Here is a 7603-nt window from a genome sequence, read left to right as displayed (position 1 = left end):
AAGGACTCCTCCCTGGCCGCACCCTTCCTTGGAGGAAGGGCCAAGGCTGCGCCCCCCCTCTCCCTTGGCCCTATATATAGTGGGGGGGAGGGAGGGCAGCAAAACCTAAGCCCTGGCGCCTCCCTCTCCCTCCCGTGACACATCTCCCTCCTCCCGCAGCGCTTGGCGAAGCCCTGTTGGAATCCCGCTACTTCCACCACCACGCCGTCGTGCTGCTGGATCTCCATCAACCTCTCCTCCCCCCTTGCTGGATCAAGAAGGAGGAGACGTCGTTGCTCCGTACGTGTGTTGAATGCGGAGGTGCCGTCCGTTCGGCGCTAGGATCATCGGTGATTTGGATCACGACGAGTACGACTCCATCAACCCCGTTCTCTTGAACGCTTCCGCTCGCGATCTACAAGGGTATGTAGATGCACTCCTTCCCTCTCGTTGCTAGTAAACTCCATAGATTGATCTTGGTGATGCGTAGAAAATTTTGAATTTCTGCTATGTTCCCCAACAGTGGCATCATGAGCTAGGTCTATGCGTAGTTTCTATGCACGAGTAGAACACAAAGTAGTTGTGGGCGTCGATGTTGTCAATTTACTTGCCGTTACTAGTCTTATCTTGATTCGGCGGCATCGTGGGATGAAGCGGCCCAGACCGACCTTACACGTACTCTTACGTGAGACAGGTTCCACCGACTGACATGCACTAGTTGCATAAGGTGGCTAGCGGGTGTCTGTCTCTCCCACTTTAGTCGGATCGGATTCGATGAAAAGGGTCCTTATGAAGGGTAAATAGAAATTGGCATATCACGTTGTGGCTTTTGCGTAGGTAAGAAACGTTCTTGCTAGAAACCCATAGCAGCCACGTAAAACATGCAACAACAATTAGAGGACGTCTAACTTGTTTTTGCAGGGTATGCTATGTGATGTGATATGGCCAAAAGGATGTGATGAATGATATATGAGATGTATGAGATTGATCATGTTCTTGTAATAGGAATCACGACTTGCATGTCGATGAGTATGACAACCGGCAGGAGCCATAGGAGTTGTCTTAATTTATTGTATGACCTGCGTGTCAATGATAACGCCATGTAATTACTTTACTTTATTGCTAACCGTTAGCTATAGTAGTAGAAGTAATAGTTGGCGAGACAACTTCATGAAGACACGATGATGGAGATCATGGTGTCATGCCGGTGACGAAGGTGATCATGCCGCGCCTCGAAGATGGAGATCAAAGGCGCAGGATGATATTGGCCATATCACGTCACTTTATGATTTGCATGTGATGTTTGTCATGTTTACATCTTATTTGCTTAGAACGACGGTAGCATAAATAAGATGATCCCTCACTAAAATTTCAAGAGACGTGTTCCCCCTAACTGTGCACCGTTGCGAAGGTTCGTTGTTTCGAAGCACCACGTGATGATCGGGTGTGATAGATTCTAACGTTCGAATACAACGGGTGTTGACGAGCCTAGCATGTACAGACATGGCCTCGGAACACATGCAAAACACTTAGGTTGACTTGACGAGCCTAGCATGTACAGACATGGCCTCGGAACACAAGAGACCGAAAGGTCGAACATGAGTCGTATAGTAGATACGATCAACATGGAGATGTTCACCGATGATGACTAGTCCGTCTCACGTGATGATCGGACACGGCCTAGTTTGACTCGGATCATGTATCACTTAGATGACTAGAGGGATGTCTATCTGAGTGGGAGTTCATTGAATAATCAGATGAACTTAATTATCATGAACATAGTCAAAAGGTCTTTGCAAATTATGTCATAGCTTGCGCTTTAGTTCTACTGTTTAAGATATGTTCCTAGAGAAAATTTAGGTGAAAGTTGATAGTAGCATATGCGGACTGGGTCCGTGAACTAAGGATTGTCCTCATTGCTGCAGAGAAGGCTTATGTCCTTAATGCACCGCTCGGTGTGCTGAACCTCAGCGTCGTCTGTGGATGTTGCGAAACATCTGACATACACGTTTTGATGACTACATGATAGTTCAGTGCGTAATGCTAACGGTTTAGAATTGTGGCACTAAAGACGTTTTTGAAACGTCACAGAACATATGAGATGTTCCGAAAACTGAAATTGGGATTTCAGACTAGTGCCCACGTCAAGAGGTATGAGACCTCTGACAAGTTTCTTAAGCCTGCAAACTAAAGGGAGAAAAGCTCAATCGTTGAGCATGTGCTCAGATTGTCTGAGTACCACAATCGCTTGAATCGAGTGGGAGTTAATCTCCCAGATGAGATAGTGATAGCTCTCCATAGTCACTGCCACCAAGCTAGTAGAGCTTCGTGATGAACTATAACATATCAGGGATAGTTATGATGATCCTTGAGCTATTCGCGATGTTTGACACCGCGAAAGTAGAAATCAAGAAGGAGCATCAATTGTTGATGGTTAGTAAAACCACTAGTTTCTAGAAGGGCAAGGGCAAAAGGGATACTTCATGAAACAGCAAATCATTTGCTGCTCTAGTGAAGAATCCCAAGGTTGAACCCAAACCCGAGACTAAGTGCTTCTGTAATGAGGGGAACGGTCACTGAAGCAGAACTACCCTAGATACTTGGTAGGTGAGAAGGCAGGCAAGGTCGACAGAAGTATATTGGATATACATTATATGAATGTGTACTTTACTAGTACTCCTAGCAGCACCAGGGTATTAGATACCGGTTCGGTTGCTAAGTGTTAGTAACTCGAAATAAAAGCTGCGGAATAAATGGAGACTAGCTAAAGGTGAGATGACGATGTGTGTTGGAAGTGTTTCCAAGGTTGATGTGATCAAGCAGCGCATGCTCCCTCTACCATCGAGATTTGGTGTTTGCGTTGAGCATGAGTGGATTATGTTTATCGCAATACGGTTATTCATTTAAGGAGAATAATGGTTACTCTGTTTATTTGAATAATACCTTCAATGGTCTTGCACCTAAAATGAATCTCGATCGTAGTGATACACATGTTCGTGCCAAAAGATATAAAATAGTAATGATAGTTCCACATACTTATGGCACTGCCATTTGAGTCATATTGGTATAGAACGCATGAAGAAGCTCAGATGGATCTTTGGACTCAGTCATTTTTGAAAATATTGAGACATGCGAACCATGTCTATTGGTATATATATGCATGAAGAAACTCCATGTAGATGGATCGTTTGGACTCACTTGATTTTGAATCACCTGAGACATGCAAATCATACCACATGGGCAAGATGACTGAAAGGCCTCGTTTTCAGTAAGATGGAACAAGAGAGCAACTTATTGGAAGTAATACATTTTGATGTATGCAGTCCAATGAGTGCTGAGGCATGCAGTGGATATCGTTATGTTCTTACCTCACAGATGATTTGAGTAGATGCTGAGTGTATTTACTTGATGAAACACAAGTCTGAATTATTGAAAGGTTCAAGTAATTTCAGAGTGAAGTTGAAGATCGTCGTGACAAGAGGATAAAATGTCTGTGATATGATCATGGAGATGAGTATCTGAGTTACGAGTTTGGCACACAATTAAGACATTGTGGAAAGTGTTTCACAATTAATACCGCCTGGAACACCATAGTGTGATGGTGTGTCCGAACATCATAACTGCACCCTATTGGATATGGTGCATACCATGATGTCTCTTATCGAATTACCACTATCGTTTATGGGTTAGGCATTAGAGATAACCGCATTCACTTTAAAAGGGGCACCACGCAATTCGGTTGAGACGACATCGTTTAGAGAAACCTAAGTTGTTGTTTCTTAAAAGTTTGGGGCTGCAACGCTTATGTGAAAAAGTTTCAGGCTGATAAGCTCGAACCCAAAGCGGATAAATGCATCTTCATAGAATACCCAAAACAGTTGGGTATACCTCCTATTTCAGATCTGGAAGCAAAAGTAATTGCTTCTAGAAACGAGTCCTTTCTCGAGGAAAAGTTTCTCTCGAAAGAATTGAGTGGGAGGATGGTGGAGACTTGATAAGGTTATTGAACCGTCACTTCAACTAGTGTGTAGCAGGGCACAGGAAGTTGTTCATGTGGCACCTACACCAGTTGAAGTGGAAGCTTATGATAGTGATCATGAAACTTCGGATCAAGTCACTACCAAACCTCGTAGGACGACGAGGATGCGTGCTACTTCAGAGTGGTATGTGATCCTGTCTAAGATATCAAGTTGTTGGACAATAATGAACCTACGAGCTATGGAGAAGCGATGGTGGGCCCATATTCCGACAAATGGTTAGAAGCCATGAAATCCGAGATAAATGGATCTTTGAGAGGAAGACGGACGTGGACGGTAATGTTACCGTCTATGAAGCTCGACTTGTGGCAAAGAGTATTTCCACAAGTTCAAGGAGTTGACTACGATGAGATTTTCTCATCCGTAGCGATGCTTAAGTCCGTCGGAATCATGTTAGCATTAGCTGCATTTATGAAATCTGGCAGATGGATGTCAAAAACAAGTTTCCTTACCAGTTTTCGTAAGGAAAGGTTGTATGTGATACAATCAGAAAGGTTTTGTCGATCCTAAGGATGCTAAAAGGTATGCTAGCTCCAGCGATCCTTCCATGGACTAGAGCAAGCATCTCGGAGTCAGAATATACGCTTTGATGGAGTGATCAAAGTTTTTGGGTTTATACAAAGTTTGTTAGAAACTTGTATTTACAATAAAGTGAGTGGGAGCGCTACAACATTTCTGATAAGTATATGTGAATGACATATTGTTGATCCGAAATGATGTAAAATTTCTGGAAAGCATAAAGGGTGTTTGAAAGGAGTTTTTCAAAGGAAGACCTGGATAAAGCTGCTTACATATTGGGCATCAAGATCTATAGAGATAGATCAAGACGCCTGATGATACTTTCAAAGAACGCACACCTTGACATGATTTTGAAAGAGTTCAAATCAGATCAGCAAAGAAGGAGTTCTTGGCTGTGTTACAAGGTGTGAGTATTGAGTAAGACTCAAGACCTGACCACAGCAGAAGAGAGAGAAAGGATGAAGGTCGTCCCCTATGCTTTAGACGTAGGCTCTACAGTATGTTATGCTGTGTACCGCACATGTAGTGTGCCTTGCCATGAGTTGGTCAAGAGGGTACAATAGTGATCCGGGAAAGGATCACATGACAGCGGTCGAACTTATCCTTAGTACCTAGTGGACTAAGGAATTTTCTCGATTATGGAGGTGAAAAGGAGTTCGTCGTAAAGGGTTATGTCGATGCGAACTTTGACACTAGTCCGGATGGCTCTGAGTAGTAAACCGGATTCGTATAGTAGAGCAGTTATTTGAAATGGCTCCAAATAGCGTGTGGTAGCATCCACAAGATGACATAGATATTCGTAAAGCACACACGGATCTGAAAGGTTCAGACCCGTTGACTAATAACCTCTTTCACAAGCATAACATGATCAAACCAGAACTCATTGAGTGTTAATCACATAGTGATGTGAACTAGATTGCTGACTCTAGTAAACTCTTTGGATGTTAGTCACATGGTGATGTGACCTGTGAGTGTTAATCACATGGTGATGTGGACTAGATTATTGACTCTAGTGCAAGTGGGAGACTGTTGGAAATATGCCCTAGAGGCAATAATAAATTGGTTATTATTATATTTCCCTGTTCACGATAATCGTTTATTATCCATGCTAGAATTGTATTGATAGGAAACTCAGATACATGTGTGGATACATAGACAACGCCAGGTCCCTAGTAAGCCTCTAGTTGACTAGCTCGTTGATCAATAGATGGTTACGGTTTCCTGACCATGGACATTGGATGTCGTTGATAACGGGATCACATCATTAGGAGAATGATGTGATGGACAAGACCCAATCCTAAGCCTAGCACAAGATCGTGTAGTTCGTTTGCTCAGAGCTTTTCTAATGTCAAGTATCAGTTCCTTAGACCATGAGATTGTGCAACTCCCGGATACCGTAGGAATGCTTTGGGTGTACCAAATGTCACAACGTAACTGGGTGGCTATAAAGGTACACTACAGGTATCTCCGAAAGTGTCTGTTGGGTTGGCACGAATCGAGACTGGGATTTGTCACTCCGTGTAAACGGAGAGGTATCTCTGGGCCCACTCGGCAGGACATCATCATAATGTGCACAATGTGACCAAGGAGTTGATCACGGGATGATGTGTTACGGAACGAGTAAAGAGACTTGCCGGTAACGAGATTGAACAAGGTATCGGGATACCGACGATCGAATCTCGGGCAAGTAACATACCGATAGACAAAGGGAATTGTATATGGGATTGATTGAATCCTCGACATCGTGGTTCATCCGATGAGATCATCGTGGAACATGTAGGAGCCAACATGGGTATCCAGATCCCGCTGTTGGTTATTGACCGGAGAACGTCTCGGTCATGTCTGCATGGTTCCCGAACCCGTAGGGTCTACACACTTAAGGTTCGGTGACGCTAGGGTTATAGAGATATTAGTATGTGGTAACCCGAAAGTTGTTCGGAGTCCCGGATGAGATCCCGGACGTCACGAGGAGTTCCGGAATGGTCCGGAGGTAAAGATTTATATATGGGAAGTCTTATTTTGGTCACCGGAAAAGTTTCGCACTTTATTGGTATTGTACCGGGAGTGCCGAAAGGGGTCCGGGGGTCCACCAAGGGGGTCCACCAGCCCCGGGGGCCACATGGGCTGTAGGGGGTGCGCCTTGGCCTATATGGGCCAAGGGCACCAGCCCCAAGAGGCCCATGCGCCAAGAGATAAGAAAAAAAGGGAGAGTCCTAAAGGGGGAAGGCACCTCCGAGGTGCCTTGGGGAGGAAGGACTCCTCCCTGGCCGCACCCTTCCTTGGAGGAAGGGCCAAGGCTGCGCCCCCCCTCTCCCTTGGCCCTATATATAGTGGGGGGGAGGGAGGGCAGCAAAACCTAAGCCCTGGCGCCTCCCTCTCCCTCCCGTGACACATCTCCCTCCTCCCGCAGCGCTTGGCGAAGCCCTGTTGGAATCCCGCTACTTGCACCACCACGCCGTTGTGCTGCTGGATCTCCATCAACCTCTCCTCCCCCCTTGCTGGATCAAGAAGGAGGAGACGTCGCTGCCCCGTACGTGTGTTGAACGCGGAGGTGCCGTCCGTTCGGCGCTAGGATCATCGGTGATTTGGATCACGACGAGTACGACTCCATCAACCCCGTTCTCTTGAACGCTTCCGCTCGCGATCTACAAGGGTATGTAGATGCACTCCTTCCCTCTCATTGCTAGTAAACTCCATAGATTGATCTTGGTGATGCGTAGAAAATTTTGAATTTCTGCTACGTTCCCCAACAGCCATACGTCGGACGTCACGGGTGTGCTCCCTCGCGAGCCAGACGACTGCCTTCTGGCTCATGAGCCACTCAAACTCCTCAAGCCTAATGCGGTGCGCCACCGCATTTTTCCAGCGCTGACGACGGGCGTCTATCTCCACCAAGGTGTAGGAGTGGCGGATGATGACGCGGAGGATCTCCTCATCATCGCTAGTGGGCGGAAGCGGCTCCGTCGTGGGTCTGTAGGATCCATAGCCGGAGCGTCTCGAGGCACCTGTGCCGCTCTCTGCCTTTCACGGCGATATGCATGCACCTCGGACTCTAGTAGCCGTGGCCA

Source organism: Triticum aestivum, chromosome 1D (genome assembly GCF_018294505.1).
Source record: "Triticum aestivum cultivar Chinese Spring chromosome 1D, IWGSC CS RefSeq v2.1, whole genome shotgun sequence".
Taxonomy (NCBI): Eukaryota; Viridiplantae; Streptophyta; class Magnoliopsida; order Poales; family Poaceae; genus Triticum; species Triticum aestivum.
This window is presented reverse-complemented; position numbering follows the sequence as displayed.